At 48.6% G+C, this 19721-nt stretch overlaps 1 protein-coding gene across 1 annotated transcript in view; it reads left to right on the top strand.

Annotated features, from left to right (window-relative positions):
* SH3PXD2A (SH3 and PX domains 2A) overlaps window positions 1-19721 on the top strand; it is a 248907-nt gene that overhangs the window by 33369 nt on the left and 195817 nt on the right. The gene's annotated exons all lie outside the window — the stretch shown is intronic.

Here is a 19721-nt window from a genome sequence, read left to right on the forward strand (position 1 = left end):
TGCTCTTGGGATAGTTGCAAACTATTTAATTCTGAGGATGTCCTGGAACAATTTGACGGATATTGCCCAAAACATCCTTGAACATAAAACTTGACACACTTCTGTGAGTTTATCCCCAGGATAAATTCCTGGCAGGGGAATTGGTGGGTCAAAGAATTTGCATTTCTCATTTTGATATATACTGGCAAATGGCCCTCCTAAAAGAATTCACATCCCTCCTACGGTGTGTGAGACATGTCTGTTTCCTCATACCTTCATCAGCACTGGGACCTACCAAACTTGAATGTTTTGCCAGTCAGCTAAAGAAAAAGAGTTCTAATTTTTTTTTTTTTTTTTTTTTGCGGTACGTGGGCCTCTCACTGTTGTGGCCTCTTCCGTTGCATAGCGCAGGCTCAGCGGCCATGGCTCACGGGCCCAGCCGCTTTGCGGCATGTGGGATCTTCCCCGACCGGGGCATGAACCCGTGTCCCCTGCATCGGCAGGCGGACTCTCAACCACTGCGCCACCAGGGAAGCCCCTGATTTCTTTTTTAATTGTGCGTGAGTTTGAGTGTCTTTCCTAGGATGGATTGGTCACTTGTATTTCTTTTCTGGTAAATGCCTTTTTACATTCTTGGCCCATTAAACATTTTTCTGTTGGGTGGTTCAACTCATTAGTTTGGATTTAGAGGGTTGTTCTCCAGGCAGGTGGGTGGGGAGTCTCCAAGAGGGCTTGGTGGTGTTTAGATCACTTTCCTCTGGGGCTGTGAGTTGGAAGTGAGCTTCTTTGCTGCCTCCACCCAAGGGGCTGCTCTGGCCTTGCTCTGAGCTTCCTGGGGTTCTCATTAACAGGCACGAAAGTGCTCTTCCCCTCTTCATCCCAATGCCAGGCAGTACATCAGGGCAGAACTTGTGATTGGACAGCTGTGGGGGGGGACTTGATGTTGGACACACAGCTTCTGGGATTAGGGGAGTAGAGGGAAAGGCGGGATGCCAAGGAGGAAGCTACGTGTGTGTGTGCGCACATGCGCAGCTGTGAGAGAGAGAGAGAGAGAGAGAGAGAGAGAGAGTGTGTGTGTGTGTGTGTGTGTGTGTGTGTGCGCGCGCTTGCGTGCAGCTGTGAGAGAGCCCCAGGATTCCTGTGGGGGCTTGGGCTGCTAGGGGTTATATCTGTGTAGGAAGCATCCTATTAGAGAGTGTATTCCAAATAACAGATTTACTAAAGTTGCTTTTGTGCACAGTATGTAAGACACCCAGAAAAGGTCAGTTTTCTATTTCCCAGGATAAGTAGCTATCAAAATAAATAAGAAAGATGAAGTCAATAATAATATAACAATTATTGGAAGTCCAATAATTTTGGACTTCCCTGGTGGCGCAGTGGTTAAGAATCCGCCTGCCAATGCAAGGGACACGGGTCCGAGCCCTGGTCCGGGAAGATATCACATGCTGCGGAGTAACTACGCCCGTGAGCCACAACTACTGAGCCTGAGTGCCACCACTACTGAAGCCCGCGTGCCCTAGAACCCGTGCTCTGCAACAAGAGAAGCCACCACAGTGAGAAGCCTGTGCACCACAACAAAGAGTAGACCCCGCTCGCCGCAACTAGAGAAAGCCTGTGCACAGCAACGAAGACCCAACGCAGCCAAAAATAAATAAATAAATTTACTTATTTTTTAAAATAATAATAATAATATAACAATAACAGATTTACCACTTGTATTTGGAGCTGGCCACTGGCAGTTGTGCAGGTGGCACTGAGCCTTCTCTGGCACTGCCACTGGAGGAAGCCAGGAGGTAAAAGAGCGACCATACACACTGGGTGTTTACTGAGGGCCAGGCACGTGCTAAGCACTTTGCATACATTTTAGTCATCACTCAAACTGTCCAAGGCCTGTCCTCTTATTACCCTCAGTTTACAGGCAAGGAAATGGAGGCTCAAAGAAATGAGATAATTTGTCCACCAAATTTTCTTACACCACACAAGAGGCAAAGCTAGGATTTAGTACTGGAAGCTGTTGGACACCACCCATTGGACTTGCCTGTCTTTTCTTGCCAGCCTGACCCACCCTCGGTTAAAGCTGGAGGGAGATTCCACGTAGAGGTTGGAAGAGGACAAGCCCACAGTGTTCTGGCCGAGCGTCCCAGCCCCCCGGCCCCCCTCTGCAGCCCAGCTGGCATCTCAGAAGACAGGGCTGGGAGGGGTGGGCCCTTATTTGGGGCTTTGGTGTGAGGCCTGGGAGGGCTGGAATCTATAGCTCACGCCTTTCCCTGCATGGGCCTGGGTGTGAGCTAGGGTGTTGGGGTGGGGGGCCTGCTCTCCGGGGGTGGGCTCTGGCCAAGTGAAACAGGCTGAGGTCACAGGGAGGGGGCAGCCCTCCCGGAGGGAATGCCTGGATGACGTGACTTTGGGGGCGCTGGGGGAGGAGGCCGGCTGTGTGTTTCTCGTCTCACCTCCATGCCTCGGCCAGATGGGAATCGGTGCGGGAAGCCGAGCCAGATGCAGCCTCTGGCAGTCTCCCCTGGCCGCGTGCGTGGCTCTCCTCCAGCCGGCTTGGCAGGCCTCTCCACCTCCTCCCCGAGGGGCCCAGGCAGCAAATGACGTCCTGCAGTTGGCTGTGGCAGAGCAGGGGTCTCCTCTGGCCACGCAGCTTGCAGAGGCAGGGAGAAGCGGGTCGGGGCCCAAAAGACGTGACCTGGTACCCCCTTCCCTCATCCCAAATGGCTCTGTCTTCTGAGCCAAGTTTGGGGGAGGGAGGGGAGGTTTATAAGGTTTGCTGTCAGATCTGGAGCCTGGGAGCTAAGAGAACATAAAACAAAGCCTCTGACTTCAACTGCTTTGTCCCTCTCCTTTTGCAAAGCTGCTTATGCTTTCTCTCCATTGACAGTCTCTAGGTGTCAGTCATTCTTTGCACTGTCCACCAGTGAGCAGCAAAGCACCCCGTGAACTGCCAGGACCTGGGGTCTACCTGCTCCCAACTCTGAGTTCTGTCCCAGTCATTCCATGTCATCCTGACTGTGGTCCATCTGGGCTCCCGGAAGCTTTGGGGCGGGATTTCTCAGTCTCCAAGTGTCCCTTCCCAGACCCCATTTCCCTGCCCCTGGCTCAGGGACCCCTCTGCTCCTCCGGGGCTCCTCCATCCTCATCTCTTCCTCCCTAGCTCCTTAGATCTCCCCACACCTGTCCTTCCGTCCTTCTCCAATCCCCAAACCATTCCAAGTTTCTCACCCAAAAAACATTTCAGCTTGCCCTCTGTTTCTCTGCCTTCCTCCCTTCCACTGCTCTCCTGCCCCCATCTTTCCTCCAGCCTCAGAGCCAGGGACTCTTCACTCATCTCCTGCCACTCACTGCCTTGGACTTCAGGCTGCAGCCACCCCACCTGTTCCTGGTTCTCTACCCAGCTCAGGCCATGGTACACCACCCCTCCCAGCTTTGGTCTGTGCCCTTTCTTCTGCTTAAGATTCCCTTCTGCCACCACCGCCCTTGCCCTCACCTCTTTGCTCAGCTTACCTTCTTCATCTTTCACCCTTCACCCCACCTTCAGGACCACCTCCTCCAGGAAGCTCTCTTGGCTTGGTGCCTCTCCTCTGTGTTCCCCCAGGGTCATGTACATTTCTCAGTCTAGCCTCCACAGCAAATTAGCCATTAGTGCCGCTCTTTCTCACAGTCTGGGAGCTTTCTGGGGCCAGGACGATATTTTATTTGACTTTGGGTTGCCAGTGTCTAGTGAGGAGCTTAGCACACAGTAAGCACTTGATACTTCCTTACAGGACTGAACAGCATTTTATCAGACAGAAACGACGTCTTTATTGAGGATCTACCACGTGTCCAATATCCTCAGGTATTATAGGGAAAGCAAGGGAAATCAGGATAAAACACTTGCTTTCCAGGAGTTTGTGACCCTGTTGAGGGCAGATCTGGAAACGGGTTTGGGGAATGGCCGCATAGGAAATTGGCAATCTGGGTCTCTGGTGCTGAAGTGGACGCTGTAGCTACGGGGTGCTCTTAAGAGTTTTGGAAAAGGGGGAGAAGACTGTGGGCAGAGGGGCTATGAGGCCTGGAGGGGGGCAAGGGCTGGGTGGGATCAGATGAAAGGAGGCTGGGCCAAACTCCGGGGTCAGGACCGTGAGCAAACGGAGAAACATGTTTCTAGAGAAGGTGAGCAGATTCACCCAGTTCTGCAATTACTCTCTGTGGGCGCTTCCAGCGTCGAAGTTTAAGTGCAGTTTCCTTGTTCTGGAAGCCAAACAGGAGCTGATGGCGTTCCCAGTTTTGCTGCTTGACTGGGAAAGTTTTACTGCGCGCCAGGCTCTGCTGGGGCCAGTGAACTCTCCAGGCAAGGAGAGGAGGATGTTTCCGGCTTTGGGTCTTCTAGTCATCATTGGAAGACAACTCGGTCTCTTCTTGCTGAGCCTGGGAAACCAGGTGCATTTTAAACTAGGCCTTCTCCTTAATCAGCCAGGTACACCTACTATGTGCCAGGGTTGGTGATCTGCACCATGGGGGTCACAGAGGCCCAGGATTCGTTTCCTCCAAGACTAATGGATGTGACATGACCCCTACCTACACAAGCCTGCTGTGTACCAGATGAAGGGGCAGAGGGAGCACCAGGGCTGAGGCAGTCCAAGGAGGCTTCTAGGAGACGGTGGGTCTTGATTGAACCTTGGAGAAATTAGACAGGCTGAAAGGTTAGAGAGATGGAGCCTTTTCTGGCAAAATCTTCTTAACTGAGAGTGACATCTGTTCCGTTCAAATATTTTCAAAACTGCTTTATTGAGATATAATTCACATACCATACAATTTACCCATTTAAAGCATACAATTCAGTGGTTTTCAGTATATTCCCAGATAATGGGTAACCGTCACCACAGTCAACTTCAGAACATTTTCACCATCCCCAGAAGTAACCCCGTTAGCAGTTGCTCCCCATTTCCCCCAGTGTTGCCACCCCCAGCCCTCAGCAACCACTACTCTAGTTCTGTCTCTAGAGATTTGTCTATTCTGGGAATTTCGTATAAATGGAATAATGTAATATGTGGTCTTTTGTGTCTGGCTTCTTTCACTTAGCGTGACGTTTTCAAGGTTCATCCATGTTGTAGCATGTACTGGTACTTGATTCCTTTTATTACTAAATAATATTTCATCATGTGGCTATTAGAGCACACATCATATCCTCAGGTATTATAGGGAAAACAAGGGAAGTCAGGATAAAACACTTGCTTTCAAGGGGTTTGTGACCCTGTTGAGGGCAGATCTGGGAACAGGTTCGGGGAATGGCCACATGAAATTGGCAATCTGGGTCTCTGGTGCTGAAGTGGACGCTGTAGCTACGGGGTGCCCTTAAGAGTTTTGGAAAAGGGGAACAAAATTACATCATTTTGTTTATCCATTCATTAGTTGCAGAACATTTGGGTTGTTTCCACTTTGGGGTTATTATGTAATATATATATATATATATATAATATTTTGTAATACAGTGCTGCTGTGAACATTCACATAGAAGTTTTGGTGTGGACGTGAGTTTTCATTTCTCTTGGGTAGATACTTTGGAATACAATTGCTGGGTCATATGGTAACTCTATGTTTAACCATTTGAGGAACTGCCAGACTGTTTTCCAAAGCAGCTGCACTATTTTACATTCCCACCAGCAATGTATGGAGGTTTTAATTTCCCTACATCCTTGCCAACACTTACTATTATCTGTCTGTTTGACTATAGCCATCCTAGTGGATGTGAAATGGTACTTCATTATAGTTTTGATTTGCATTTCCCTGATGGCTAACGCTGTTGAGCATCTCTTCTTGTGCTTATTGGCCATTTGTATATCTTCTTTGGAGAAAAGTCTATTTGGATCCTTTGCCCGTTTTTAAGTTGTGTTATTTGTCTTTTAGAGTTAAAAGAGTTGTTTATATATTCTAGATACAAGTCCCTTATCATATATATGGATTGGAAATATTTTCTCCCATTCTGTAGACTGTCTTTTCACTTTCTTGCTGGTGTCTTTTGAAGCACAAAAGTATTTAATCTTGATGAAGTCCAATTTATCTATTTTTTTTTATTGCTGTAATTTTAGTGTCATATCTTAGAAACCATTGACTAGTCCAAGGTCATAAAGACTTGCACCTATGTTTTCTTCTAAGGCTTTTATAGTTTTATCACTCACATTGAGGTATTTGATCCATTTGGGGTTAATTTTTGTATATGATGTGAGGTAGGGCTCCTTTGCAATTTTGGACGGAGTCACACTGAGATCCCACCCCCCCCCCCCCCCCCCCCCAGCTGGTGAGTACTTTGCTCTTTGCATTTAGATCTCAGCTCAAACATTTTCTCCGGAGAGAAGTCTTACCTGACCATCTGTCTGAACTAGCCACCTCCCCTGCAGTTAGTTTTGGTCACTGCGCTCCATTTTATTGGACCATCAGAAACAATTATATGTGTGTCTGATGCTCCATGAAGACAGACTGTCTGGCTCACTGCTGGTGTGTCCAGCACCTAGTGCAGAGCCTGACACTCAGCTGGTTCTCAGGATGATTTTTTGTGAGTGGAAGACTTTTTGGTAAAGGAGCTGTATTCCCAGTGTATTTTGCTAACTTTCTAAGTGTTTCTGGCCTCCTGCAGTTGGAAGTTAGAGGGCTGAGTGGAAATGGGTTTCCCAGCAATATCACAGCAGACAGGTGATCACTCATCTCCTGCCCTGATGGTCCCATTACTTCACAGGACAGCCCCTTCCATCCTTGGGCAGCTCTGGTTGACAAGTTCTTCCTGACTTTGGGCAAGACCTGCTTTTCCATCATTTACACTCACTGTCCGCCACCTTCCTTTGGGTACAACTGGAGCTGGCCCTCCCATACTGTTAGTCCTTTAAATATTTGAAACCAGCTGTTGTGTGTCTCTTAAATGCCTTCTCTGGGTTCAGCACCTCTAATTCTTTCCGCTCTTCCTCCTGGAGGTGAAAAGGGCTGGACTTTGACCCCTGAGTCACTGATAGAGGCCCCATGGAGGTGGGGACAGCCACAGGCTACCGAAGAAAGTGAAGGCACAGCCACAGCTCACAACAAGTGAACCCCCATCTCCTTGTTTTCTTTTCCCCATTTGAGCTGGTGAATTCCAAAACTGGAGGCAGAATTTTGAGAAAAAGCACTGAATACAAATTCCCTAACTGGACCTCTTGAAGGCAGAGCTGACTCTTACTAGCACAAATTACACTATAATACTGCTTTCTACTTAAAGAGTAGTTTTTTCAGCTAGTCCAGTGGTCTTTTTGGTATTGGTCCACCTTGAGTGGTTCTCAACCTGTAACAACCTGCAGACTTACCTGGGAGCTCTGAAAACTACCAATGTCCACTCCAACTTCCTGGATTCTAATTTAAATGGTATACAGTAGGGTTGGCAGGCAGTATTTTTTTAATATATAAATTTATTTACCTATTTTTGGCTGCATTGGGTCTTTGTTGCTGCGAGCAGGCTTTCTCTCTAGTTGCTGCGAGCAGGGGCTATTCTTTGTTGCCGCGCACGGGCTCTAGGTGCACAGGCTTCAGTAGTTGTAGTACGCGGGCTCTAGAGTGCAGGCTCAGTAGTTGTGGCACATGGGCTTAGTTGCTCCGCGGCATGTGGGATCTTCCCGGACCAGGGCTTGAACCTCTGTCCCCTGCATTGGCAGGCAGATTCTTAACCACTGCGCCACCAGGGAAGTCCCAGCAGACAGTATTTTTAAAGCACTCCAGGTGATGGTATATTGCAGACCTTGGCTTCAAGAGCTCAACATTGAACTTGAAATCCCCTACCTACCCAAGAATGAAGACATATTGGATGTTGGCAGAATATCTAGGAGCTGGCGCTAGCCAAGGGACAGGCTAAAAGAACACAATTGTTTTGTAAGATGGAAATCTTATTTAAAATTTTGAAAGCCAGGGCTTCCCTGGTGGCTCAGTGGTTAAGCCAATGCAGGGGACATGGGTTCAAGCCCTGGTCTGGGAAGATCCTACATGCCGTGGAGCAACTAAGCCTGTGCGCCACAACTACTGAGCCTGCGCTCTAGAGCCCGCAAGCTACAACTACTGAGCCCGTGTGCCACAACTACTGACGCCCGCGCACCTAGAGCCCGTGCTCTGCAGCAAGAGAAGCTGCCGCAATGAGAAGCTCGCGCACCACAACGAAGAGTAGCCCCCGCTCGCCGCAACTAGAGAAAGCCCGCGCACAGCAATGAAGACCCAACGCAGCCAAAAGTAAATAAATAAAAATAGATACATTAAAGAAATAAAAAATGTTTAAAAAAATAAATTCTGAAAGCCAAACATAGTCCAAAGAAATAAAATAATTGAGAAATGTATAAAGTGAAACTTCGATTTCTCCTTAACCCAAGTAACCACGATTATCAGTTTGTTACATTTTTCCAGATATGTAAAATGTACATGTATGTGCGCATGCACAAACCCCCATACGCACCTCCCCCGAAATCTAACTGTATTGTATACATACTGTTTTGTAATCTGTTTTATTCTTTTCTCGATATACTGTGAACATTTTCCCTTAATGACACAGAAAGAGCCCCCTTATCTTTAACAGGTGTAGAATCATAATTTATTTGACCATTTTTAAAATCGATAGACAGTCAACATTCCTCATTTTTTGCTGTTCCAAACAGCACTGCATGAACATCTTTATGTATATAAACACACACACACACACACACACACACAGACACACATCCACACACTTGGGTGGATAAATTCTTAGAGGTAAAATTGCTGAGTCAAAGGGAATGCTGGTTTGGGGCAGATATTACCAAAATGCTCTCCAAAAAGATTGTTCCAGTCTACCCCGTGCAACAAAATTCCTAGTGACAGCAATTCTCCTTGTGTCAAAAGTCGAGCTTTGCTGAGCACAGCAGAGAGGAAGGTGTGAGTGTGTCAGATGGCGGGGAGGAAAAGGTGGGGTCACTTCCCCTGCAGGCTGTGTGTGAAGGAGGCCGCTGGCCTCTGGCCTTGCCTGCCTGCTGTGTTTCCCAGGAAGAGGAAACCAAGCTGTGTGTGTTAACCTTTGCCTTGCTCCCCAGGGTGTGATGGGGGAACGGGGCATGGTCACAGGATGTGTGTGTCCAGGTCAGCAGGCCTGGGTCAGTCATTGATTTGGGAGTGTGTGGGGCTAGAATCCTTCTTTCCAACCCTTTCCTAGATCCTCTGGGCTGCGTCCAAGCCCCTTGGAAGCCCAGGAGCGTGATCCTTTCTGTGGTTTGGGAGAGGATACGTTTGTTTAAGGTTTCCAGGACTCTAGCTCCTGAATGTCAATATGCATGTAGAGTTTTTCTCAATTTGCACAGTTGGGAGAGCCTCCTTCCTCTGGCCTGGACACCCTGCCACCCTCTCTGGGCTCCTGGGCATTACCCAAGACATCCATGCCCACCAATTGCTGGGCCTCTCCATTAGAGCACCTGCTGAGTCAAGGTGGTCAGACACATTTTCTCTGATAAGCTGGCTTGGGAACAGAGGGAGGTGGCAGGGCTGGAGGGAGGGAGGTACAAAGGTTCAACCACATGCCCTCAGGTACTCTAGAGAGCGAGCAGTGGGGACCACACCCAGAGCCCTAGAAACCACAATGCCTTCCTTTCTTGACTCTGGGCTCATTGGTGTCTCCAGGAAATTCTAGGGAAGAGGCTAAAACTCCAAGAGCGCAGAAGACTGCGCTAGGCACTTTGAAGGGTATGGCGGGGAAGAGAGGTGACGTTTATTGAGCAGCTACAGTGTCCCAGGCTCCGTGGTTGTGCTTTGCTTGTGTTCTCATTAATCTTCACGGTGAAGCAGGTGTTACCACCCCCATTTTATAGATGGCGAGTGGAGGCTCAGAGAGAGTAACAACTTTTCATGTAGTCAATCGGATTTTTTTTTTTTTTTTGCCACACCAAGAGGCATGCGGGATCTTAGTTCCCCCACCAGGGATTGAACCCATGCCCCCTGCAGTGGAAGGGCGGAGTCTTAACCACTGGACCACCAAGGAAGTCCCTAGCCAATCAGATTGATTCTAAACTGTGCAAAATAGAGTGCTGGTCCCCATAGAGGGCTCCTTACCCCCTGCCTCAGGGTGGCCTCAGTACTGACTGATGGGTCACCTACACGTGGAGCAGCCATCTGACAGAGCAAATCCTTGTGACAGGGGCTCTGCCTGGCTCCAGGCAGTCTGGTGTAGTTACCAGAGGACGAAGTGGTTGGGCTACGGCAGTCAACACTGCATTTGAACTTGAGCTCCATCACCTGCCACGGGACCTCAGGTAGATCAGTTATTTCTTGAGGTCTCTTCATTTGTCAACTGGAGACAATAACACTTTCCTCACAGAATCAATGTAAGGATTAAGTGAGATCATCTGGATAAAGTGCTTAGCAAGGCCTGGAATGCAATAAGTGATCAATAAACAGACGTGGCTATTATTTTTGTTCCTAATGAAACCACTAGTTCCTGCATTTAAGAAAAAGGTTTGTAGAAAACTGGCTCTTCCTGCTGTTTCTGTCCTAGTTCTGGTGACTAAGGGCAGAGCTTCGACATCTGAATCTTTTTTAAGGTCCACATAGGGTTTGTAAATCCTGGGAGCTCCTACTTTGCACACTCATTTCCTGTCCAGGAAACGAAAAAAAAAAAGAAGAAAAAAAGCCTCCGACCCCGAGGGGCTTGCTGCAGCCCGTCCATCCTTTCAGCGGGGCGCTCCTGAGGATGGCCATTGTTTCCCAGCCCTGGGCAGCACAGTTATTTTTGCTCTTCAACTTTCCCAGGCCAGGCTTGTTATTAGTAGTGGGATGTGTGTGTGTGTTTGTGTGTGTGTGTGTGTGTGTGTGTTACCCTGCCCATCTGTGTCCCTGTTTCTCATATCCTGCTCCCCTCCTACTCCTATTCCTGGTGTCATGATCCAAGTCTCAGGACAAATGGAAAGAAGTCAGTTCACCACCCCCCCCCTTCCTGAGTATCTAAATAGCAAAGGTTCACTGGGCGCTTCCCATGTGCCAGGCCCTGTGCTGGGCGCCCCCATGTGCTTCATCACATTTAACGGAAAGATCCCTTTATAAACCACACTTTGCAGCTAAGGAGACCCTGACTCAGAAAGGCTAAGACACATGCCCAAGCCCACACAGCAGAGAAATGTTGAAGCTAAAATTTAAATCCACCAAATGCTTTCAAAGCCGTCTTCCTCCTCCATGATGCCAATGCTGCCTGTGGTCCTTCCTGAGCCTCACTTTTTGGCATCCCATCACTCCATCTTATACTGTTTCCCTACTTGGTTTGTCAGTGTGAGTCTGGCTGCCACAGCTGAGCTGTAAGGGCCTGGAGGTCAGGGACTTTGCCTCATCTTTAGAGTGGCACAAAACCAGGCACCAGGCAAGCACTCACTCGACATTAGCTGGTTACTTCGTTCCTTCACTTACTTAGGGGACATTAAATGAGTGCGTCTTAGGTGTAAAGTGTCTTGCTGGGCGTTAGGATGCCATAATCTGCCTTCAGGGAGCTTGTGTTCTAATGGGGAGATGCAGGGTTAGATCACAAATCCTCACAACAGCCCCACAGTGAAGTAACCACGGTTATCCCCATCTTGCAGAGGAATAAATGGAGGCAACAGCAATATGGACACTTCCTCCAAACCCTCTTGCCTATGCATTGCCCTCAAAATTAACTAAACAATCGAGGCCCATGATTCATGCAAACGATGGCAGGCCCTGAGTGTGATGAGTACCGACCAAACACTCTTGAAGGTGTTTGATACAGTTTAAGAGCCTGCTGAGTATCCCCTCCTCCAAATCCCCTTAAAAGCCCTTTTTCCAAATGCAAATCAAAACCACAATGAGGTATCACTTCACACCTGTCAGAATGGCTATTATCAAAAAGACAACAAATAAGTGTTGGCGAGGATGTGGAGAAACAGGAACACCTCATGCCTCATTGGTGGGGAGGTAAATTGGTGCAGCCACTTTGGAAAGCAGTGTGGAGGTTCCTCAAAAAATTAAAAATAGAGCTACCATATGATCCAGCAATTCCACTTCTGGGTATTTATCTGAAGAAAACGAAAACAGTAATTAGAAAAGATACATGCACCCTTATGTTCATTGCAGCATTATTTACAATAGCCAAGATAGGGAAGCAACCTAAGTGCCTATCAACAGATGACTATCAACAGATGACTAGATAAAGAATATGTTTTAGGGCTTCCCTGGTGGCGCAGTGGTTGAGAGTCCACCTGCCGATGTAGGGGACACAGGTTCGTGCCCCGGTCCGGGAAGATCCCACATGCCGCAGAGCGGCTGGGCCCGTGAGCCATGGCCGTTGAGCCTGCGCGTCCGGAGCCTGTGCTCCACAACGGGAGAGGCCACAACAGTGAGAGGCCCGCGTACCGCAAAAAAAAAAAAAAAAAAGAATATGTTTTATATATAAATACACACACACACACATATATAAAATGGAATGTTACTCAGCCATAAAGAGAATGAAAAAATATATGATACATAATATAAATAAATATATAATGTAAATTAATGTAATATATATTGGGTTTCCGTATGATGTTATGGAAAAACACGAACGAACCCTTTGGCCAACCCAGTATTTACTCAGCCATAAAGAGGATGAAAATGAAATCTTACCATTTGTGACAACATGGATGGACCTAGTGGGTATTATGCTAAGTGAAATAAGATGGAGAAAGACAAATACTGTATGATTTCACTTATATGTGGAATCTAAAAAACAAAACAATGAACAAACAACGGAAACAGAGTCATAGATACAGAAAACAAACAGGTGGTTGCCAGAGGGGAAGGGATGGGGGGAGGAGAAAAATAGGTGAGAGAGATTAAGAAGTACAAACTTTCAGCTGCAAAATAAATGAATCACAGGTATGAAATTACAGCATAGTAAATATAGTCAATAATTGTGTAATACCTTTGTATGCTGACAGATGGTAACTAGACTTATTGTGGTGATAATTTTGAAATGTGTAGAAATATCGAATCACTGTATTGTGTACCAGGAAGTAAAGTAGTGTTGTAGGTCAATTATACTTCATAAACAAACGAACTCATAGAAAAAGAGATCAGATTTCTGGTTACCAGAGGAGGGTAGGTGGAGGGGGAATTGGATGAAAGGTACAAATTCCCAGTTCTATGATAAATAAGTACTAGTGATATAATGTGCAACATGATAAATATAATTAACACAGCTGTACGTTTTATATGAAGGTTGTTAAGAGTAAATCCTAAGAGTTCTCATCACAAGGAAAAACATTTTCTATTTCTTTGATATTATATCCATATTACATGATGGATGTTCACTACACTTACTGTGGCAGTCATTTCATGATGCGTCTAAGTCAGATCATTAGGCCGCACACCTTAAATTTATACCGTGTTGTACGTCAGTTATATCTCGATGAACCTGGAAGGCAAAAAGCTCTTTTCCCAGATGAGAACCATTTGACGCAGGCCTGCAGTGACGGCATCTGTGTTTGGAGGGGATTGGTGGATCGTGGTTCTGGGAGGAGCCTCCTGCTGGCCACACACCCTGTCTCTGGCCGAGCCTTTCTGAGGTTTGCTTCTGCTGCATTTGCTGTGACTGCTCCATAAACATGAGGTCCAGAGCGAGCCTGAACAGGGTGCTCTGAGGTCTGAAAGGCTCCACCGCCTGGTCATTAACCCTGTAGTGGATCTGTGTGTGTGTGTGTGTGTGTGTGTGTGTGTGTGTGTGTGTGTGTGTGCTGGGGTGGAGGTTACCCCCCAAGTCCAGACTTCTAAGTGCTGCTTGTTCCCCAAATTTGCAATGTCAGTACCCTTCCCACCCCAAGAACAATCACCCACCCCAGAGGAAATGTCAGAATTTTAAAGGACCACACCCCGAGGGTGCTCAGAAACTTTATCCAGGTGGCCACAGGCCACTGAACTTAATTTTGCTGGCAGGGTTTTGGGTTGGCAAAGACCTTTGCACTGACCGGATGTATTTTATATTCTGCCCCTTGGCCACTGGGGATTTGCTTCTGGAGTGGGGGGCAGTCCCCAAGGGTTGCTGCTAGCGACTTCTTTGGTTCTTCAAACCCAATGGATTTTCACTCATGAGCCAGCCAGTCGTATTTCAGTGTGCCCAGCGGACTGGCAGGCCCAGGGCACCGCAGGGGGTCGGGGAACACAGCTGCTGCCCATGGGGAGACCTGGGAGGACATAGTGGCCCACGTGAAATAGACAGGGACACAGCACGTGTCCAGTGCTCGGTCATTCTGAGCCAACAATTAGAAAACAAAGGCAGATCTAATAACTGGCAAGTTGTGAAAAACAGACTGTGAGCACAAGAGATGGCCCCAGACCTGCTAGGCTGGTGGGCCCAGGTCAGATGATGAAATCTGGGGAGCTTTCAATTTGGGTGCGGCCAAGTGTTGTCAAGATGGGTCTTTGATACCGGGGCCCCTGCTGCTTATTGGGGGGGGGCCAGTGGGCCCCGGCAGGGAGGAGAAGGGGCATCAGCCCAGCATTTGGTGGAGCTACTTGCTCCGGGAGCAGCAGCCCTGGGGTCCTCTGCCCTGCTGGGTGGTCTGCATCTTGAGGATCAGCCCGGCCTAATTTGGGACTCGCCTGCCCGTGATAGGACTTAGTACATGGGGCCCTTTGAATAGAAGGTTAGAGCCTATTGGTACCTTAGGGCTGCCGTCATCTTCTTGGGGAAGAACGTGATGAACTTCTCCAGTAGGAAGCCAGAGAAGCGATCATGTCCCTAAATGTAAACTCCCCTTTACCGGCTGTTGGAATGCGTTCATTCAGACTTCTGAACAGTCCATCTCAAACATTAAGCATCCCTCCATCTAGAAGATTTGGGAACGTTGAGGAGCTGGGTCCTGAGAAGATACCGTAACCTCAAGGGCCCTGGAAAGCACTGACAACCTGCCCAGGGGACAAGGTGCTGTGTCCTGGCCAGAACCATTCTGCATGCATTGGAAGGAGGTGCTCCTTTATCTGTGTGCCTGCAGCCTGGAGCCAGGGTACACAGTTTGGGATGCAGAGGATAGGCTAGATTTCGACCCCTACTTGTCCCGGGCAGTCTTTGGACAGTGAGCAACTTACACAACTCTATGCGATGGCCCTAGTCCTAGCCAACTGGTCCCACCCTGTGTTGCTGGGAGCCGGTGAAGGAAGATTGTCACTGAGTTTCCATTTGGCCTGGGGCCAGGGGCAGCTGGCAGGGGTCCAGGGGAAAAAGGCCTCCTTAATAAACTGAGCCACAGTGCCACAAAGATAGAGGATTTCCCCCACGGTCCCTAACTCCTTGTCTCTAACTGTACTTTTCATCAGTACAGGGAGCAATGGGTACTTACTGGCACTTTCTAACTAAACAGGGGCAGGTCCCAGGCCTTCTAGGAATGATTAGGCCGTAACTTTGGGTCATTAATTGGCCACAGCCCAGGTCTGATCATGGACCTCCCTCCATGGAAACTGGGCTGGGCTTCATTCTCAGTGCTCTGGCGCTGAGCTGCGGGTCTGATCTGCATCAAGGCCACTTCCTTGTTGAAAGGAGCAGGACTTGGAAGTCTCAGAAGCCTCAGACATTTCTGGGCCTAATGAGCTGAGCAGATGGGAGGCAGCCCAAGATGGCCTTGGAACGGGTGGGCTGGTGGGACCGAGGCGTCGTGGAGCTTCTGTACTTGTGTCTGTGGTGGAGACCCTCCTCGGAAGAGGGTGAGCCTGGCAGGTGAACTTGAGACTCTGGGGCTTCCTCTCTGGGGGAGGCTGGATGCAATTTCTAGATGCTTGCCATCTGCCTGAAGTGGCCAGAGATGGGGTAATAGAATCCATGAGTTTTTAAAATCCAGAAGGAAGGGAAACTCCACCCGGGAAACGTAACTCCAAGTACAGTGTGTGGAGGCAGGTGTTTAATTGCAAACCTTGCTTGGAACCAGCTGCTGGGTAACGTTATCTTGGTCACTCCTGCAGCCAGAGGAGAGTTTATCTGGGGCCCTGACGTAGCCCGGTAAACAGAGCTGGCTTTCTCCAGTGACCTCTGCCCTGTCCCCCTTGCCCTCCACCTGCTCTTTCTCTGCGTTTTATCGCTAGGGGCTCCAGCACAGCCAGCTCAGGGAGGCTTGGGAAACTCTGATTTGGGGATGGGGGAATGTGAGTCGGGCTGGAATTTTGTGTATCATTTGCTCATCTGGAGTGATCATCTAGGATGGTCAAGGTTTGGAAGAAAGCAGACAGGCGTACAGCCCAGATGAGGGAAAGGGGCCTGGAGGTTGCCCACAGATCCTCCGGGCTTACCTCCGGGGAAGTCTCTGACCGGTTCCTCAACTGAGGCTTTACACTGTTTTTCCAGGAGGGTAGGCTGGCGGTGGCGCTGGGAGGCTCTGGCAAATCGCAGAGGTTTGGGAGAACCAGGGGGTGGAGGCTCATTTCCCCACCCCCCGACCCCTACATGTAAGTCACCAGAGGCCTATCTTCCTTGTGGGTTGAGGTCAAGTGTTAGATAGTGACAATGCCCTGTGACTCTTCAACTGTTTTCAGTAGTCAAGGAAGAAGGACTTTTCTAGGGCAGGTGTACGCTGGTCATGTGCTGATTAGTCCTAGACTAGGAATTAGGAGGTCTGGGTTCCTGTCCCAGCTCCACCACTAACGGGGTGAGCACACCTGCAATGAAACCAACGTAGTGGATCAGGCCCCATAGCCCTGAAGGCTGTGCCCATAGAATAGAGGAAGAGCCTGAGGGTCTGAGAGGCTGGGCTGAGGTCTCACAGCCGATGATAAGGAAGGTCCTAAGAGTGAAACCCGGGAGTGGCTGACTCCAGGCTCTGTGCCTTTTCCTAGGCAAATTTCCATCCTCTGCAAAAGGAGAGGCCTCCCAGCTGCCAGAGGCAGTGAGCCTGTGATTAATTCTCCCTGGGAGGTGATGGGAAGCCCCTAATTACTAGGGAGGATGGAGCATGGGTCATGTTAAGCCCCAGTTAAGCCCTTCCTCTGGGTCCCACTTGGTTGGCCAGGGAGAAGGACTACTGTCTAATGGCCTGCGAGCGAGTGCAGGCTCTCTCCCGAGAGGACCCGGTCATTTGGGGCCTCCCTACAGTGCATCTGCCTGGGCGGAGGTCAGGAAGGCAGCACCTGTCGTGCACAGCATCTGTGGGAAGGGGAGATGCAGGTGGGAGGGGAGATGTAGCTGGCAGGATTTGGGAGTCAAGGAGCTGGGGGTCAGCAGGGGGGATGGGGTGGGCTATAACCCCTGTGAGAAACCCCAGAGCATCCTGCCACAGTCGGTGAAGCCAGTTGTGTATGAGTTTCCTCTGTGTCTGTCTGGTTTTGTAGCATTCTTAACCGCTGACCTCTGTCTGGGCCAAGTTCTATCTCTTCTTGGTCTCAGGCTCTCAGAATTAGCCTTCCTCCCCCATGTTCCTCAAGGGTTGTACAGACTTTTCTGATTACCCAAAACTTTATTTTAAAAAATGCCATTCAGTCCTCATCAAGTAGTTTGATTAAATATCCCCACTCCTGAATTTACATATAGGGAGACAGTCCAGTGTGGTTAAGAGCATAGGGATTAGACTCAGTTGGACCTAGGTTCAATCCTTTGCTCTGTATTTTCCTAGCTGTGTGACCTTGGGCAAGTTATTTGGCTTCTCTGAACCTCATCTTCCTCTTGTGCAAAATGGGGATCACAATGGCAGCTACCTCTTGGGCTGAAGATTAAACGGGCTAATGCATATGAGTGCTTTACACTGCTGGCACATAGTAACCATTACCTAAATGGTTTCTACAATTTATTGTGTGAGTTATATGTTTGTATATGTATAAAGCAAAGCATATCCCTATATATTTATTTATGTCACTTTATTTTGGGCTTGTGAGGGTAGGGATGGCCTTTTCATTTTATGGTCTTTCTTAATTGGGATCACATAAAACATGTCATATCATAAATACCCCATTTCAGGGTGGCAACACTCAGCTGTATTTGCTTTGCTCTATGGCGCTCTCCTTGGGTGTGTTTCAGAACAAACACTCCACACGGCACGAGGCTGACTCTGTGACTTAGAGATCGGAGGGGAGAAGGGACTAGATTCAGAGCTCATTTCTTTGGCTGTTAACTGAGCAGCCAAACATAAAGCCTCATACTCCTGTGTGCAGAACCCTTGCTATGAAGTAAATGTTCGTGCCTTCCCCCTCCCCTCCCCTCAAGTCCACATGTTGAAGCCCAGATCCCCAGTATGATGGTGTCTGAGGTGGGGCCTTTGGGAAGTAATTAGGTTCAGGTGAGGTCACAAGGATGGAGCCCCAATGATGGGATTAGTGCCCTTATAAGAAGAGGAAGGGACTAGAGCTCACTCTGTCTTCAGCATGTGAAGACACAACAGAAGTCAGCCATCTGCAAGCCAGGAGGAAGGTTCTACCAGGAACCTTGATCTGGGACTTCCAGCTTCCATGACTGTGGGAAATAAATGTTGTTGTCTAAGTCACCCATCTATGGAATTATGTTTTAGCAGCCCGAGCAGACCAAGAGAGCCCTGCTCCAGGCATGTGGTGAAGTCAGCCAATCTGATGCCAAGGTTTCCAAATGCTCCTTCTCTTTGCTAATGTTCCCTCCTTCTCACAGTGGCTGTGACCCTGACCTCTCTGGCCACTTTGTTCTTCTCTCTGATGGAGTCCCCTCAGACCTCCTGAATCAGAATCGCTAGGCAGAATCCTGGGAATATGGGTTTTTAGGGAGGTCTGCAGGTGATTCTGGTGGACGGGGCATCCTGGCAGGGGAACCAGTGCTGTGACCTACAGCAGCTCATTCTCCTCTGAGGGAGGAAGCAGGTGGAGGTCTCGCCCACGTCTTAACCCTGGGTCGCCCTCACTTAACGCTGTGCTTGGAGACATCACAACAGGCACTGTGGGGAAGTTCAGCGGAGTAGCCCTGAGATTGTGTGAGGGGACCCTCCCTCTAACTGAAGCCTCTCCCAGGAAGGTGTGTCTTTGGTGTGAGTTCAGATAAGAGGGACAGAAATGGTGGGAAAAATAGGACAGATTGTGTGGGCCTGGGACTTTCTCTCCTTCTCCAGTTTGGAGTCCCACCCACCTCCTGGGCTAGGTGAGCCTTCCAGAGTGGCCTGAGGCAGTAGTCCAGAGCCTGATTGAGCACTGGGAACTGGGGTGACATTGGGAATGGGGTCCTGAAATGCCTTCATTTCAGAAAAGTTTACAAATCTTCCATGTGCTAATTTCTCTCCTGTAAATCTACCTCTCATCCAGAGGGTCAGTTTGGTTGTTCAATGGAGCAGAATGGTTTCTGAGCACCCACTCAGTGCCAGACGCAGAGCTAAGACTTAGGGATACTGGGATGAACCACACATCTCTGAAATGCTTACAGTCTCCTGAAGTGGGTTCAGAGTGTGTTCTGAGGATCAACTGTGGCAGAATGACCTGGAATGGGTTTTTTAAAACAGAGATGCCCAATTTCAGCAAATGTACCACTCTGGTGAGGGATGTTAGTAATGGGAGAGGCTGTGCATGTGTGGGGGTGGGGATATATAGGAAACCTCTGTACCTTCTGCTCAGTTTTTCTATGAAAATAAAACTGCTCTATAAAAATTGTTAAAAAGAATAAAATGTAGATGCCTGATCCTCTAAAACCCAGGTCTACTTAGGCAGAATTTCAGAGGGTGGGGTCCTGACATCTGCAATTTTGGAAGGCCCTTTGCAGAATCTCATTCACCGTAAAGTTTGAGAATCAGTGGAAATAAGCTACTTAAAATTTTAAACAACTCCAA

Source organism: Delphinus delphis, chromosome 16 (genome assembly GCF_949987515.2).
Source record: "Delphinus delphis chromosome 16, mDelDel1.2, whole genome shotgun sequence".
NCBI lineage: Eukaryota > Metazoa > Chordata > Mammalia > Artiodactyla > Delphinidae > Delphinus > Delphinus delphis.